Source organism: Scylla paramamosain, chromosome 28 (genome assembly GCF_035594125.1).
Source record: "Scylla paramamosain isolate STU-SP2022 chromosome 28, ASM3559412v1, whole genome shotgun sequence".
Taxonomy (NCBI): domain Eukaryota; kingdom Metazoa; phylum Arthropoda; class Malacostraca; order Decapoda; family Portunidae; genus Scylla; species Scylla paramamosain.
Genome location: NC_087178.1, coordinates 11,065,981 through 11,085,630, shown reverse-complemented (window position 1 = coordinate 11,085,630; position 19,650 = coordinate 11,065,981).

Sequence of the window (19,650 nt, the reverse complement as noted above, 5' to 3'; positions counted from 1 at the left end):
TTGAGATTCTTATGTACCAAAACGCTAAAACGCGTGAATCATACTCTACATGAAGAAACAGAAAAAAAAGAAAAAATAAACAAAAAAACGTGTTTGAGTGTTTTCACATTGTTATGTAGAAAAGGACAAAAAGTATGCAAAGCACTTTATGTGCAAAAAAGAAAAGACATTACTAAAAACGTGCCTTTTCACTGTTTTTTCAGCATTCAATGCACAAAAAAAGGTAAAACGATTGGAAACCTCATTTTTTGGAATACGAAGTGACATTACCAAAAAGTGTATCTTTTCAGTGTTTTTGAGCTTCTTACGAACCAAAAAGATAAAGCGTCTGCAAAGCACGCTTTTATGGAGAAACAGAATAATATTGTTAAAAATGTGTATTTTGAGTATTTTTGAGTTTGCTAGTTGCCGAGACAGCAAAATGCATGCAAAGTACCCTATATGGTGAAACAAAATGATATTACCAGAAAAGTTATGATGAGTCTTTTTTTGTAGATTCTTATGTATCAAAATACTAGAACGCGTTAATTGTACTTTATTTGGAGAAACAGAACGACATTACCAAAATCGTGTTTTTTATTTATTTATTTTTTATCATTATTTTTTTTTCCACGTCGTTAGGTACCAAAACGCAAAAAAAATGAAACGAAATTTTCCGAAACGTGTCTTTTCAGTTCTTATGAGCGTCCTAGGCACCAAAACGATAAAAAGCATGGAAAGCACCATATATGGGAAAATATTACCAAAAACGTCTGTTTTCAGTGTTTCTAAGCTATTTACGTACCAAAACGCTGAAATGCATGCAAAAACTCTTTTAAGGAAAAACAATATAACTTTACTTAAAACGTATATTTTGATTATTTTTCAGTTTGTTATGTAGAAAAGTCACAATGCGTGCAAAGCACTCTGTATGGGTAACGAAAAGACATTACAAAAAATGTGTAATATGATAGTTTTTTGAGCTTCTTAGGTACTTAAATGCTAAAATACATGAATAGCACTCTATAATGAGAAACAGAAAAAAACATTACCAAAAAACATGTATTTTGAGTGTTCTTTTTTTTCGCATTATTAGGTACTAAAAACGACAAAATGCAATACATGCTCCTACGGGAAAGAAAACAACTTTATTAAACAAGTGTCTTCTGAGGGTTTTTAGTTACTTACCAAAACTCTAAAACGCATGCAAAAACACCCTTTAAGGAAAAAAAGAATAACTTTACGTAAAACATATATTTTAATTGTTTTTGAGCTTTTTACATACCAAAACGCAAAAAAAAAATATATATCTAAAGTACCCTATATGGGGAAAAGAAAAGACATCACGAAAAACGTGTATTATGAGTGGTTTTCAGCTTCCTAGGTACTAAAAAGCTAAAAGGCATCAATAGCACTCTACTCGTATATGGAGAAACAGAACAATATTACTAAAAACGTGTATTTTGAGTGCATTTCAGTTAAATATCAAGACGTCAAAATGCATGCAAGGTACCATATATGGGAAAAGGAAAGGAGATTTCCAGAAACATATCTTTTAAATATTTATGAGTGTTCTAGGCACTAAAACGATATAAAAAAAAATATATATGTATAGCATCGTGTAGAGGAAAGAAATATATTACCGAAAACGTGTCTTTTCAGACTTTGTACCAAATTGCTAATAAATCATGTTAAAAGCACTTGATGGAGAAACAGTCTAACTTTACCATAAAGTGTATTTTAAATGTTTTGACCTTGTTACGTAGAAAAATGACAAAATACATATAAAGTACTCTCTATATGGGGAAACAAAAAACATACAAGAAACGTATGTTACGAGTTTTTTTTTTTCTTTGGTACCTAAATTCTAAAATGCAGGAATAGTACTTTATGTCAAGAAACAGAAAAACATTACCAAAAACGTGTATTTTGAGTGTTTTTATCATTATTATGTACCAAAACGCCAAAATGACTGCAAAGCCCACATGGGGAAACAAAACAACATTATCGGAAACGTGTCTTTTGTGTGATCTTGAGCGTGATACGCACCAAAACACCCCGGATGTGAATGCAAAACAACATACGAAAAAAACGTCTTTTGAGTGTTTTTAAACGCAAGAATAGCACTTTATATGGAGAAAAAAAATACCAAAAACATGTATTATGAATGCATTTAGCTTTCTTATGTTCAATGACACCAAGATGCTTACAAAGCACCCTGTATTTGGAAAGAAAATGACATTTCAAAAACATCTCTTTTTGAAGATTTATGAGCGTGTTATGAGCACAAAAACACTAAAAAGCATCGTAAGCATTCTATATGGGGAAAAAAAAACAAAGTTAACAACAACCTGTATTTTCAGTGTGTTTGAGCTACTTATCAAAACGCTAAAACACATGCAAAAACACCCTTTATGGAAAAGAACTTAAAATAAATACAAGTATTTTGAGTATGTTTGAGCTTGTTCCTTACAAACACGTCAAAATACATGGAAAGTAGCATATATGAGGAAACGAAAAGAGAAATGTGTTTTATGAGGGTTTTTCAGGTACTAAAGTTCGAAATCGCATGAATAGCATTCTATGAGAAAAAGAACAATATTAACAAAAACGTGTGTTTTGAGTGTATTTGACATCATTAGGCAACAAAACACCAAAATTCATGCAAAGCGCCCTATATGGGGTAAGGAAACGAGATTTACGAATAACGTGTCTTCTGAATGTTTATGAGCGTGTTAGGCACCAAAACACCAAAAAAACATATAAATCACCCTATATGGGAAAACGAAACAACATTAAAAAGAACGTCTGTTTTCATTATTTTTGAGCTACTTACATACAAAAACGCAAGAAAGCATAAAAAAAACTTCTTTTGTGGAGAAACAGAACGACATTACCAAAAACAAGTATTTTGAGTGTTTTTGAACTTTGTACAAAAATACCAAAATGCATGTAAAATATATAGGGAAACTATAAAACATTAATAGAAACGTAATTTATGAAGGTTTTTGAGCTTTTAAAGTACCAAAATGCTAAAAGTCATGAATATCAAATTTATATGGAGAAACAGAACAATAATAGCAAAAAAAAAAAAAACGTGTATTTAAAGTGTATTTCACATTGTTAGGTACCAAAACGCCAAAATGGATGCAAAACACCTTATTTGGGGGAAAGAAAAGGAGATTTTCAGAAACGTGTGTTTTCATTTTTTATGAGCATTCTAGACACGGAAACGATTAAAAGCATTGATAACACACTCTATGGAAAAAAAACAAAATATTTCCAAAAAACGTTTCTTCTCGGTTATTTTGAGCTACTTGAGCGATTAAACACATACAAAAAATCCTTTATGGGGAAATAGTAAAATTTTACCAAAAGTTATTTGAAGAGTTTTAGAGCTTAGAACGTAGAAAAATGACAAAATGCATACAAAGTATTCTATATGGGGAAACGAAAAGACACTATAAGAAACATGTATTACGGGGGATTTTGAGCTTCTTATTTACCAAAATGCTAAAACGCATGAAAATTACTCTAAGTATATCGAGAAACAGAACATTACCAAAAAAGCGTATTTTGAGTTTATTTCATGTTGTTGGTTACCAAAATGCCAAAAAACAGGCAAAGCACATAGGGAAAAAGGAAACAAAATGTCCAGAAACGTGTCAATGTTTTTGACTGTGATATGCACCAAAAAGGCTAAAATGCGTGAAAATCATCCTATATGGAAAAAAGAACATTATGAAAAACGTGTATTTTGAATGTTTTGAACTTTTTACTTACCAAAACACTAAAACACATGAAAAACAACCTTTATGGCGAAACACAATATTATTTCGTCTGTTATTAGGTACCGAAACACTGAAATGCATGCAAAGAACCTTATATTGGGAAAGGAAACCCGAATAGGAAAACAAAACGCCTAAAAACGTTTCTTTTCAGTGTTTTGAGCGACTTACGTACCAAAACGCTAACACGTATGCAAAACTCCCTTTATAGAAAAACAAATAACATTACATTATTTTTTCTGCTTGTTACGTACAAAATGACAAAATACATGAAAAGTACCATATTTGGGTAACGAAAAGACTTTAAGATCAACATGTATTATGAATTTTTTCATAATACATTAATAGCACCCTAATACTTGAATAGCACCCTATATGGAAAAAGAGTACAATATTACAAAAAAACAAATATTTTAAGAATATTTCACATCGTTAGGTGTCATAACACCAAAATGCATGCAAAACATGCATTTTGAAGAAAAGATACGACATTTCCAGAAACGTGTCCCTTGAGTATTTACGAGTGTGTTAAACACCAATACGCTAAAAAGCATGGAAAGCACTCTATATGGGAAAAGAAAACATTACTAAAAAAACGGTCTTGTGGGTATTTTTTTTAGCTACTCACATGCCAATACGCTGAAACGAATGCAAAACAAACTTAAGGGAGAAACAATAACAATACTAAAAACAAGACTGGAGGAGGCAGTAAGCACCTGTCGAAACGATAATTACTCCCAGTAAGATCTTAAGCTCTGAACCAGGGGGGGGTGCTGTGAACTTATCATTAAAACCAGATGTGATCTCACTGAACGTTTCCCTTTGTTTCTCACAATTCAATCTTCGTAGATACTAAAACGCTAAAACGCATGAATAGTACTTTACATAGAGGAACAGAACAACATTACCAAAAACGTGTATTTTGAGTATATTTAATATTGCTAGGTACCTAAACTTCAAAATCTGTGCAAAGCACTCTATATGGGGAAAAGAAATGACATTTCCAGAAACATTTCTTCTGAGTGTTTATGAGCTTGGTAGGCACCAAAACACTTTTTGGGCAATGGGTGTTTCCCATGCCTTTTAGTGCTTTTGGGCCTAACACGCTCCAGAAGAAACACAAAAAGATATGTTTCTAGAAATGGTTTCAATTCACCACAGAGGATGCATTGCATACATTTTGGCGTTTTGGTACCTAAGAATGTGTAAATACATTTTTTTTTATTGTTTTTCTGTTTTCCATATAGAATACTATTCATGGCGTTTAGCGTTCTGCTGCATAAGAAATTCAAAGGCATTCATAATGTGCATTTCTAGTATTGTTTTTTTCGTTACCCCATATAGAGTACTTTCAATGATTTTTTTTTTCGTTTTCATACGTAACAAACTCAAAAACACTCAAAATACTTGTTTTTTGTAATGTTGATCTTTCTCAATTAAGGAAGTTTTGCCTGCGTTTTGGAATTTTGGTACGTAAGAAGCTCAAAACATACAAAAGACATGTTTTTCGTAATGTTTTATGGTATTCCTATATATAGTGTGACTTCCATACCTTTTAAGCGTTTTGGTGTATAACACGCTCATAAACGCTCAAAACACACTTATCTGGATATGTCGTTTCTTTTTCCCGTATAGGGTGCTTTGCATGCATTTTTGCAGTTTAGGACCTAATAATGTATAAAATGCAAAATCCACGTTTTTGGTAATGTTCTGTTTCTCCTTTTATTTGGCTACTTAACTGCTTCTGCGTTTTGAACCCTAATAAGCTCAAAGACATACACTTTACTCGTAATGTCATATTCTTAATTCCATAGAGGATACTTTGCATGAATTTTTGCGTTTTTTTTTTTTTTGTACATAACAATGTGAGTAACACTCATATCCCGTTTTTGGTGATGTTTTTCTGTTTCTACACATAGAGTGCTGCTGAGCGTTTTGTTACCTAAGGAGGTCAATAGCATTCATAATAAACATTTCAGGTAACATCGACTTCTTTCACTATATAGGGTAATTTCGAGGCATTTTGCTGTTTCTTTACCAAAAAGATATATAAAAAAAAAAACACTTAAAATACTTGTCTTTGATAATGTTAATTTATATATATATATATATATATATATATATATATATATATATATATATATATATATATATATATATATATATATATATATATATATATATATATATATATATATATATATATATATATATATATATATATATATATATATATATATATATATATATATATATATATATATATTTTTTTTTTCTTGTTAGCGTTTTGGTACATAAGACACCTTTTTGGTAATGTTTTATATTCCAAAATATGGTGTTTTTCAAGTATTTTATCGTTTTGGTTCCTAAAACGCTCATAAATACTAAAAACATACGTTATTAGTAAAGTCGCAACGTTTCTCTGTATTCTATGCTTCGCACGCATTTTTCCGTTAGGTGCTTAACGAAATCGAAAACCTTCATAATACATTTTTTTTTTTCTATTTTTCCATATTGAGTATTATTCACCTATGTTTTGTGTTTTGATATAAAATAAGCTCAGAAACACTCCTTAAGCATGTTTTATCGATTCTTCATAAAGAGTGGTTTTCATGCATTTTAGCGTTTTGGTATCTAACTAGGTCAATCACACTTAGAACACCTGGTTTTGGTAACTTTGTTTTGTTTCTTTAAATCACTTGATTTGTATGCATTTTAGCGTTTTGATACCTAACAAGGTGAAAAACACGTTTTTGGTATTTTTTTTTCTTTTCTCCATATAGAGTGCTTTTCACTCGTTTTAGGGGGTTTAGTACCTAAGAATCTCAAGCGCACTCATTATACACATTTGTGATAATATCGTTTCTTTTTCCCAATATAGGGCATTTTCCATGAATTTTGGCTTTTTTTTCTACGTAAGAAGTTAAAAAAAATCCGCGGTTTTAGTAATATTATTCTGTTTATTCATAAAGAGTGTTTTGCGTTCATTTCAGCGTGTTGGTATGGAAGAATCTTAAAAACACACAAAAGACACGTTTTTGTTAATATTGATTTGTATTCTCATATAAGATGTTTTCCATGCTTTTTAGCGTTTTTGTGCTTAACACACTCAAAAAGACTAAAAACATACGTTTATGGCATTGACTTTCCTTTATTCATATAGAGTGTTATCCATTCATTGTGTCGTTTTTGTATCTAATAATGTGAAAAACACTCAATATACACGTTTTTCGTAATGTTGTTCTGTTTCTCCATATTGAATGGTGTTCACGCCTTTTGATACCTAAGAATCTAATAAAACCTCATATATTGCATTTTTCTGATGATATATCTTTGTTTTATCATATGAGGTGCTTTCCATGCATTTTGTCGTTTCTCCTCATAAGAAGCTAAAAAATACTTAAAGTGCACTGTTTTGGTAATGTTAATCTGTTTTTTCATTAAAAAGTCGCACTCCAAAGACACATTATTGGTAGAGTTTTTTTGTAGTGTTTTATTTACGGTAATTTCCATGCTTTTCAATGTTTTGGTGCTTAACACGCTCAAAACACTGATAGGACACGTTTCTAGTCATATTATTACATTTTTCTCCATATAGAGTAATTTGTATTCATTTGGGCATTTTGGAACCTAACAAGGTGAAAAACTCTGAAAATAAACGTTTTTTGTAATGTTGTTCTCTTTTTCCATATGTATTGCTATTCACGCGTTTTAGAGTTTTCCTACTTAAGAATCTCAAAAGCTCTCATAATATTCGTTTCTCCTTTTCTTTTCCCAAACAGGGTGCCTTTTATGCACTTAGGCTTTTTGAAACTTAACGATGTAAAAAGAACTCAAAACAGATATTCCTGGGAAAGTTTTTCTTTTTCTCTATCATGTGTTTCAGCGTTTTGCTGCTTAAGAAGCGCAAGAACACTTATAAGACACTCTTCTTGTTATATTCTTTCATTTTTTTTAAATACGCTACTTTCCATGTATTATGGTATTTTTTATACGTAATAATCTCGAAACACTGAAAATAAACTTTTTCGTTAATATTATTTTCTTTCTCCATGAACTGTGTTTTTCACCCTTTTTAGCGTTTTAATATGTAAGAAGCTTAAAAACACAAAACACTCAAAAATCACATATTTCGTAATAATATTTTGTATGTAATATAGGGTGCTTTCTATGTTTTTTTTTTTTTTTTTACCGTTTCGGGACCTAATACAAAGAAAAATAATAATAATAAAATAATTAAAAGACACCTTTCTAGTAATGTAGTTTCGTTTACCCATGCTTTTTATGCATTTTGGCGTTTTGGTATCTGACATTGAAAAAAGAAAAATATATATTCAATCCGCACTTTTTTTTTTGACTTTGCATGCATTCTATTTTTTGCTTTTTTAGCGTTTTGGTACCTAAGAAGCTCAAACATCTAAGATCCTAAAAACACTAATAATACAAGTTTCTCGTAATGTCTTTCCGTTTCCCCTCGTAGAGTAGCTTGTATGCTTTTGGGCATTTTTCTACGTAACAAGCTCAAAAATACTGAAAATTCTTGTTATTCGTAATGTTATATTTTTCCATAAATGGTGTTTTCCATACGTTTTAGTGTTTTAGTATGTAAGAAGTTTAAAACTCTCATATGACGATGTTTTTGTCATAAAGATTTATTTCCATGCTTTTTTAGCTTTTTAGCGCCTAAGAGGGGAAAAAAAAACGGAAAAGATACGTTTCTGATAATTTTGTTTCGTTTCCCCATATATATAGGAGGTTTTGCAGGCATTTTTAAGTTTTAGTGCAAAACAATGTAAAATACATTAAAAATACACGTTTTTGGTAATGTTGTTCTGTTTAATCGTATAGTTTTGTTACGGAATTAATAAAAAATATAAAATAAATAAATCTCAAAGGGCACGTTTTTTTGGGATTTTTTTTTCTCCATACTTTAAATGCTTTTTACCGTTTTCGTGCTTGACACGTTAATAGGCAATCATAAGAAATTTTTTTTATAAATGTTGTTTTACTTCCCAATATAGGATGCTTTTGGATGCATTTTGGCGTTTTCACTCCTAACAATAAGAAATACACACAAATTACATATTTTTGGTAGTGTTGTTCTCCTTCTCCGTATTCTCTTATTCATGTATTTTAACGATTTGATACCTAATAAGCTCAAGAAGACTTGTAATATACGTTTCTCGAAATGTCTTTTTGTATCTTCATAAAGTGTACTTTGCATGCATCATGGCGTTTCTCTAAGTAAAAAGCTCAAAAACTCTCAAAATGCTGTTTATTTTTTTTGGGGGGTGGGGCCAATATTATTGTTTTTCCATAAGGGTGCTTTGTAAGCGATTTAGTTTTTTGGTACGTTAGAAGTTGAAAACACACACACACACACACACACACACACACACACACACACACACACACACACACACACAGACACACACTCACACATACACAAAAAAGTTTTTGATAGTTTTCTTTTCCCATACTTGATGATATCTATGGTTTTTAGCGTTTTAGTGTCTAACACGTAAAAAAAAAAAAAAAGATGTTTCTGGTAATTTCGTTTCATTTTCCCAAATAGGGTGCTTTACGGGAATTACTGTTTTCTTTTCTTTTCCTAACTTGCAATGTGAAATGCGCTTAAAAATTCACTTTTTTTGATAATGTTTTGTTTCTCCATATGGAATGGTATTTATGAGTTTTATCGGTTTGGTACCTAAGATTATAAACACTGATAATACAAGTTTCTCGTAATGTCCTTTCGTTTTTAAATTATATCAATTATATAGGGTATTTGCCATGCATTTTTAATTTTTTGTTCGAACTAAGCTCAAAAACATTGAAAATACTTGTTTTAAATAATGTTAACGTTTTTCTCCATAAAAGGCGTTTTGAACACGTTATGGTGTTTTGGTACTTAAATAGCTATAAAAAATAAAAAAAACTCAAAAGGCACGTTTTTCGTAATGCTGTTTTCTTTTACCGTATAGAGTGTTTTCTATGCTTTTTGCCGTTTTGGTGCCTAACTCACTAATAAAAATTGAAAAGACACGTATATAGAAATATCGTTTCTTTTCATCATATAGAGTCTTTTCGATGCGTTTTCTCGTTATGGCACCTTATAATGTGAAATGCACTCAAAATACACGTTTTGGGAAATTTTGTCCTATGAAACTAAAAAAAAAAAAACAGTCATTACAGACGATTCTCTTAATCAGTTTTCGTTTTCTCCTATAGTTACCCTATAGCAGAAAACGATAACTGATTAAGAGAACTGCATGCATTTTCGCGATATGACACCTAACAATGTTAAATACACTCAAAATACACATTTTTCATAATGTTTTTCTGATTGTTGATATAGAGTGCTATTTATGCGTTTCAGCGTTGTGATATTTAACAGGCTCAAAAACACATTGAATACTCGTTTTTCGTAATGTGTTTTCCTTTTCCCATATTTAGGATTCTTTTGGATGAATTTTGGCGTTATGGCAAAAAAAAAAAAAATGTAAAATACACTCAAAATACACATTTTTGGTAATGTTGTTATGTTTCTCCACACTACATGTTTCTCGTAGTTTCTTTTCGTTCCCTCTCATTGGGTAGGTTGTATCCATTTTGATGTTTTTGTACGTAACAAGCTCAAAAACATTCAAAATACTTTTTTTGATTATATATATATATATATATATATATATATATATATATATATATATATATATATATATATATATATATATATATATATATATATATATATATATATATTTTTTTTTTTTTTACGATAAAGAGTGTTTTGCATGTTTTCTTTTCCCAGTTTTTGTACGTAAGTAGCTCATAAACACTCAAATGACACGTTTTTGTAATGTTATTTTGTTTTCAGATATAGTGTACTGTACAATCTTTTTAGCTTTTGTTGTCTAACATTCATAAAACACTCCAAAGATTGGTTTCTTGTACTGTGGTTTAGTTTTCTTATATAGGGAACTTTACATGCATTTTGGCGTTTTGGTACATAAAAATGTAAAAACACTCAAAAGACACGCTTTTTGGTAATGCTATTTTGTTCCTCCATGCTAATAATCTCAAAAACAGTCATAATACACGTTTTTCGTATTATTATTTTTTTGTTTCGTTTCCACATAGTTTGAAGCATTTTTGGCCTTTTTGTACGTAACATACTAAAAACCCTCAAAGCACTTGTTTTTTTGGTATTTATTCTTTTTTACGTAGAGTGATCCATGTGTTTTACCGTTTTGTTATGTAACTCAAAACATTGAAAAGAGACGTTTTTGTTAATGTTGTTTTGTTTTCCAATATGGGGTGCTTTCCATACATTTTAGCGTTTTGGTGCCTGTCACACTTGTAAACACTGGAAAGACACGTTTCTGGAAATTTCGTTTCCTTTCCCCATATATAATGCTTTGTGTGCATTTTGGCACTTTGGTACCCAACATTGTGAAATACACCAAAAATACACCTTTTCTATAATGTTCTATTTCTCCATACAGAGTGCTATTCATTCGTTTTAGCGTTTTGATGTCTAAGAAGGTGAAAAACTCTCTTCACAAACTTTTCGTAATGTCTTCTACTTTCCCCATATAGAGTACTTTCCACGCATTTTGGCATTTCCTACGTAACAATCTCAAAACTACTTCAAATACACGTTTTTAATAGAGATATACTCTTCTTTCCATGAAGGGCGTTTTACATGCGTTTTAGCGCAGGTAAATACCTCAAAAACACAGAAAAGAGACGTGTTTTTTGTTTTTTTTTTGTTTTAACTTATACGGTGTTTTCCATTCTTTTTAGTATTTTGCTGCCAAGTGCGGTGGTAAACACTCAAAAATAATATATCTAGAAATCTTGTTTCTTTTCCCATTTTTTTTTTTGTAGGCATTTTGGCGTTTGGTAATTAACAAAGTGAAAACATTGAAAATGCATGCTTTGGGTTATGTTATTTTGTTTCCCTATAAAAGTTGTTTTGCATGTGTTTTAGCGTTTTGGTACGTAAGTAGTTAAAAAACACTGAAAAGACACGTTTTTGCTAATGTTGTTTTATTTTATTTTTTTCATATAAGGTAATTTCTATGCTTATCGTGCCTAACATACTGAAAAATCTAAAAAAGACACGTTTCTGTTATATTGTTTCATTTCCCGAATTAGGAGGCTTTGCATACATTTTGGCGTTTGATGGATAACAATGGAAAAAAAAAAAAAACTCAAAATACACGTCTTTGGTGATGATGTTTTGTTTCTCCATACAGAGTGCTATTCATACATTTTAGCGTTTTAGTGTCTAAGAAGCTTAATATCTCATAATACACGTATCTCTTAATATTTTTTTTTCCCCATATTGAGTACTTTCTATATATTTTAGAATTTTTGTATGTAACAATCTCAAAAACTCAGAAAATCCACGTTTTTTTGTAAAGTAATGTTATTTCTTCATAAAGGGTGTTTTGCCTACTTTTTAGCGTTTTGGTACGTAAGTAGCTTAAAAACACTCAAAAGTGTATTTGGTAATGATGTATTGTTTTCCTTTACACGGTACTTTCGATCCTTTCTAGGGTTTTGGTGCCTAACACGTACATAATCACTTAACAAACATGTTTCTTAAAATGTCGTTTCCTTTCCATATATAAGGTGCTTTGCAAACATTTTGGCTTTTTAGTACCTAACAATGTAAAATACACTCAAAATACACGTTTTTGGTATAGAGAGCTATTCATGCTTTCTTTTTAGAGTTTTGATACTTGAGAAGCTCAAAAAACATTCATAATACACGTTTCTCGTAACTTCTTTTCCTCTCCCCATATAGGTTACTTTGCGTGCATTTTAGCGATTATAAACGAAACAAGCTCAAAAAAACTGAAAATACTTGGTTTTTCGTAATGTTACTCATTGTCTCCATAAAGGGTGTTTTGTGTGCATTTTATTAATTTGGTACGTATGTTACTCTAAAAAAATTCAAGAATCGTCTTGTTTTCCCATATAGGGTGCTTTTGATGCTTTTTAGTGTTTTGTTGTCTAACCGGCACAAAACTACTCTAAAGATATATATAAGTGTGTGTGTATTTTTTTTATGTAATTTCCTTTTCCCATATAAGGGACGTTGTTTGCATTTTGGCGTTTTGGTATTTAAGTGTAAAAACACCCAAAATAAACGTTTTTGGTGTGCTATTCAACACTTTTTTGCTTTTTGTTATCTAAGAAGCTCAAAAAACAATGAAAAAACTCGTTTTTCATAAAGCAATTTCGTTTTCCCAAATATTATACTTTCCATGAATTTTGCCATTTATATACGTAACAACCTGAAAAAATTCAAAATACTTGGTTTTGATAATGTTACTCTGTGCATGCAGTTTAGCGTTTTGTTAGGTAAATACCTAAAAAAAAAAAAAAACTTAAAAGGAATGTTTTTGATAATGATATTGTTTTCCCATATCGGGTGATTTTGATACTTTTTAGTGTTCTGTTGTCAAAACATGCACAAAAACACTCATAAAATACGTTTCTTGTAATGTCGTTTTATTCCACTATAGAGGTTGTTTTGCATGCATTTTAGCGTTTTGTTATCAAACAAAGTGAAAAACACAAAAAGCGCTTTTTTTGTATTGTTCTGTTTCTCCATATAGAGTGTTAATAATGCGTTTTAGCTTTTTGGTCCCTAAGATGCTGTAAAACACTCAAAATACACATATCTTGTAATGCTTTTAGTTTCTTGATGTGGTGTACTTTCAATACATTTTTGCGATTTTGTACGTAACAGGCTGAAAAATACTGAAAATACTTTTTTGTTAAATTATTATTGTTTCTTTATAAAAGATGTTTTGCAAGTGTTTTAGCGTTTCGATACATAAGCATCTAAAAGAAACACCCAAAAGAAACGTTTTTGGTAATGTTTTCCATGTTTTTAGTGTTCTCGTGCCTAACACGCTTCAAAAGACACTCAAAAGACATGTTTCTGGAAATGGATTCAATTCACCAGTGAGGGTGTTTTGCATGCAATTTAGTATTTTAGTACTTAAGAATGTGAAAAACACTCAAAATTCATGTTTTCTTTTTTTTTTTATTGTTCTCTTTCCGTTTTTAAGTGATATTTAAACGTTTTACCGTTTAAGTTACTAAGACGATCCAAAGCACTCATAAAACGCATTTTTAATAATGTTCTTTCATTACATCAAATAAGGTTCTTTCCATACATTTTGTAATTTTGTTCGTAACAAGCTTAAAAAAGCTAAAAATACTTGTTTTTGTTAATGATATTTCTCCATAAAGTGTGTTTTGCATGCGTTTTGGTATGTAAGAAGCTAAAAACACTTTAAGAATATATATATATATATATATATATATATATATATATATATATATATATATATATATATATATATATATATATATATATATATATATATATATATATATATATATATATATATATTATAATAAAGAGTGCTTTGCATGTGTTTTTTTTCCCCCTTTTTGTACGTATGTAGCTAATAAACATTCAAATGACACGCTTTTTGCAATGTTATTTTGCTTTCTAATATAGTGTGCTTTACATGCTTTTTAGCGTTTTGTTGTCTGACATTTATAAAACACTCAAAAGATACGTACTTTTTACTGTGGTTTAATTTTCTCATAGAGGGAAGTTTACATGCATTTTGGCGTTTTGGTACCTAAAAATCTAAAAACACGCAAAAGACACGCTTTTTTAGAAATATTATGTTCCTCCGTGCTAATAAGTCGAAAAACTCTCATAATACACATTTCTCGTATTTTTATTATTTTTTTTTTTCGTTTCCACATAGCTTGAAGCATTTTTGGCCTTTCTGTATGTAACATACTAAAAACCCTCTAAACACTTGTTTTTTTCGTGTCTATTCTGTTTTCCATACAGCGTTCCATGTGTTTTAGCGTTTTGTTATGTAAGTAGATCAATATACGGGAAAGAGACGTTTTTGTTAATGTTCTTTTGTTTTCCCATATAGGGTACTTTCCATACATTTTACCATTTTGGTGCCTGTAACACTTATAAACACTGGAAAGACACATTTCTGGAAATTTCGTTTCCTTTCTCCATATAGGATGCGTTTTGTTAGGTAAGTACCTCAAAAACATTCAAAAGGAACGTTTTTGCTAATGATATTATTGTTTTCCCAAATCGGGTGATTTCGATACTTTTTTAGTGTTTTGTTGTAAAACATGCAGAAAAACACTCATAAAATTCGTTTTTGTAATGTCGTTTCATTCCACTATAGAGGTTGTTTTGTATGCATTTTGGTGCTTAAGAAGCTCAAAAACACTCAAAATACACATATATTGTAATGGTTTTAGTTTCCCGATGTGGTGTACTTTCAATACATATTTTCAATTTTCTATTTTCTATTTTTATATTCTAATTGACAGGCTGAAAAATACTGAAAATACATGTTTTTTGTTAAATTATAACTTTTTCTTTATAAAAGGTGTTTTGCAAGTATTTTAGCGTTTCAATACGTAAGTAGCTAAAAGAAACACCCAAAAGAAATGTTTTTTTTTTAATGTTTTCCATGTTTTTTTTTGTGTTCTCATGCCTATCACGATTCAAAAGACACTCAAAAGACTTGTTTCTTGAAATGAAGTTTCAATTCACCAGTGAAGGTGTTTTGCATTCATTTTAGCGTTTTAGTACTTAAGAATGTAGAAAAAAAAAAACTTAAAATTCTTTTTTTTTTTCTTTTTTTAGAAAATTGTTCTCTTTCAGATTTTGAGTGATATTCATGCGTTTTACCGTTTTGGTTACTAAGACGATCCAAAGCACTCATAATACGCAGGTCTAATAATGTTCTTTCATTACATCAAATAAGGTTCTTTACATATATTTTGTGATTTTCTACATAACAACCTCAAAACTGCTCAAAATACTTGTTTTTGTTAATGTTATTTCTCCATAAAGTGTGTTTTGCATGCGTTTCATCATCTTGCTATGTAAGGAGCTAAAAACACTTACAGAATACGTTTTTTGTAATAATGTTTGGTATTCCCATATAGGGTGATTTCTATACATTTTAGCGTATTGGTGCATAACATGGTCATAAACAACTCAAAAACATGTTTCTGGAAATAACATTTCTATTCCCCGTGTTTTTCCCCGTGAATTTCATGTATTTTGGCATTTTGGTTTCTAACAATTCAAAAAAAAAAAAAAAAAACACAAAATACATGTTTTTGTAAATGTTATTTACACATTATTTTTGGAAAAAAAGAATGCTATTAAAGTGTTTTTTTTTTTGTGTGTGTGTGTGTGTTTTTTAACCTAATAAGTTGAAAAGCACTCATAATACATTTTTTTCGTAAGTTCTATTCGTTATTCCATATAGGATACTTTGCGTTAATTTTCCCGTTTTTGTACATACCAATGTTATTAGCACTCATAAAACTCGTTTCTAGTATTTATATTCTGTTTCTACATATAAAGTGCATTTGAACATTTTGATAGCTATGGTTAATAAGATTCATAATACATGTGTGTGGTGCTCCACCATATAGAGTATATTGGATGCATTTTGCTGTTTCTGTACCTAACAAGCTGAAAAACATTCATAGTACACATCTTTGGTAATGTTATTCGGTTTCTCCATAATGGGTGTTTTGCATCAGTTTTAGCGTTTTGCAACTTAAGAAGCTCAAAAACACAGAAAAGACATCTTTTTAGTAATATTTTAAAGTCCAAAATAGGGTACTTTCCAGGAATGTTATTATTTTATTTCCTAAAACTCTGCAAAACAAAACAAAACGCGAGAAACGTGAATTTTTATTATTAATAAAAATTCACGTTTCTCGCGTTTTGTTACTTAACAAGCTCAAAAACACTCTTCATAATTTCTCGTAATTTTTGTTTTGTTTTCTCATATAGGTACTTTGCAGGTATTTTAGTGTACGTAACAAGCTCATAAACACTTAAAATACTTGTTTTTTGGTAATGTTACTATGTTTTGCATCCGTTTTAGCGTTTAGGTAGGTAAGTACCTCAAAAACACTGAAAAGAAACGTTTTTGGTAATGTTTTATTTTCTCACATAGCGTGCTTAACATGCTTTTATCCGTTTTATTATCTAACATGCACAGAACCAATAATAAGATACGTTTTTTTGTAATATCGTTTTATTTCACCATAGAGGGTGTTATGCATCCATTTTGGCGACAAAAGCACTCGAAATACATATTTTTTGTAATGTTTTTCTGTTTCTCCACATAGTGCTATTTATGCATTTCAGCGTTTTGGTACCTAAAAAGCTCAAAACACTCAAAATACACGCCTCTCGTAATGTTCTTTTCTTTCCTGATTTGGCGTTCTTTTTAATCCATTTTTGTGGTTTTGTATGTTACATGCTCATAAACACAAAAAAATACACGTTTTTGGTAAAGTTATTGTGTTTCTCTATAAAGAAGTTTTTGCATGCGTTTTAGCGTTTTGGTACGTAAGTGGCTAAAAACACTTAAAAGACACGTTTTTGTTAATGTTCTTTTTTTTTTTTTTTTCATATAGGGTGTTTTTCATGCCTTTTTGTGCTTTCAGGCCTAACACGGTCCAGAAGAAACTCAAAAGATATGTTTCTGGAAATGGTTTGGCGTTTTGGTACCTAAGAATGTACACGGGGAAAAGAAATGTTATTTCCAGAAACATGTTTTTGTAGTGTTTATGACCATGTTATGCACCAAAACGCTAAAATGCATAGAAATCACCCTATATGGGAATACCAAACATTATTACAAAAAACGTATTCTTTAAGTGTTTTTAGCTTCTTACATAGCAAAATGATAAAACACATGCAAAACACACTTTTTGGAGATATAACATTAACATAAACAAGTGTTTTGAGCAGTTTTGAGCTTGTTATGTAGAAAATTACAAAATATAAGGAAAAAAAACTTTATTTGATGTAATGAAAGAACATTATAAGACATGCGTATTATGAGTGTTTTAGATCGTCTTAGTAACCAAAACGGTAAAACGCAAGAATATCACTCAAAATAGGAAAGAGAACAATTTTCTAAAAAAAACAAAAAAAAAAAACATGAATTTTGATTTTGATTTTTTTTTTTTTCTACATTCTTAAGTACTAAAACGCTAAAATGAATGCAAAACACCTTCACTGGTGAATTGAAACTTCATTTCAAGAAACAAGTCTTTTGAGTGTCTTTTGAATCGTGATAGGCATGAGAACACAAAAAAACATGGAAAACATTAAAAAAAAAACATTTCTTTTGGGTGTTTCTTTTAGCTACTTACGTATTGAAACGCTAAAATACTTGCAAAACACCTTTTATAAAGAAACAATTATAATTTAACAAAAACATGTATTTTCAGTATTTTTCAGCCAGTTACGTACAAAATTGCAAATATGTATTGAAAGTACATCACATCGAGAAACTAAAAACATTACGAGATATGTGTATTTTGAGTGTTTTTGAGCTTCTTAGGTACCAAAATGCATTCAAAACAACCTCTATAGTGGAATGAAATGACATTACAAGAAACGTATTTTATGAGTGTTTTTCTGCATGTTTTACAACAAAACACTAAAAAGGTATTGAAATCACCTGATATGGGAAAACAATAATATCATTAGCAAAAACGTTCCTTTTGAATGTTTTTGAAGTACTTACCTAACAAAACGCTAAACCGCATGCACAGAGTAACATTATTTTTATTTTTTATTTTTCAGGTTACGTACATAAATGCCAAAATGCATGCAAAGAATAATATTTTTGAAAACGAAATTACGTTATGAAAAACGAGTTTTGGCATTGTTTTTAGAGCTTTTGAGATAACAAAAAGCAAAAAAGCGTTGAAAAGCATTCCATATGGAGAAACAACAATATTACCAAAAAATGTGTATTTTGGGTGTTGTTAAACTTAAGTACCAAAATGCTAAAATGCATGCAACGTCCCTTATTACATAAGGGACGTTGGGAAAAGGAAATTACATACAAAAAAATGCACACATACTTATATATATATATATATATATATATATATATATATATATATATATATATATATATATATATATATATATATATATATATATATATATATATATATATATATATATATATATATATATCTTTAGAGTAGTTTCGTGCCTGTTAGACAACAAAACACTAAAAAGCATTGAAAGCACGCAATATGGGAAAACAAGACGAGTCTTGATTTTTTTTTGAGCAACATACATACCAAATTAATAAGACGCACGCAAAACAGCCTTTATGGAGACAATGAGTAACATTACCAAAAACCAAGTATTTTCAGTTTTTTTGAGCTTGTTACCTACATAAACGCTAAAATGCATGCAAAGTAACCTATATGGGGAGATGAAAAGACGTTACGAGAAACGTGTATTATGAATGTTTTTGAGCTTCTCACGTATCAAAACTCTAAAAAAAAGCATGAATAGCTCTCTATATGGAGAAACAGAACAACACTACCAAAAAAAGTGTATTTTGAGTGTATTTTACATTGTTAGGTACTAAAAAACCAAAATGCATGCAAAGCTTTTTAAGAAACGAGTTTTTTTAAGTGTTAGTCACCAAAACCCTAAAAAGGATTAAAAGTATCCTGTAAAGGAAAACAATACATCATTACCAATTACTTCTCTTTTTAGTGTTTTTAAGCTACTTACGTACCAAAACGCTAAAACGTAGGCAAAACACCATTTATGAAGAAATATTATTACTTGATAAAAAAAAAAAGTAGATTTTCAGAGTTTTTGAGATTTTTACATACAAAGATTTTAAAATGTATAGAAAGTACTTATTATGGGGAAAAAATAATATTAAGAGAAACGTGTATATTAAGCTTCTTAGGCACCAAAAACGCTAAAATGTATGAATAGCACTCT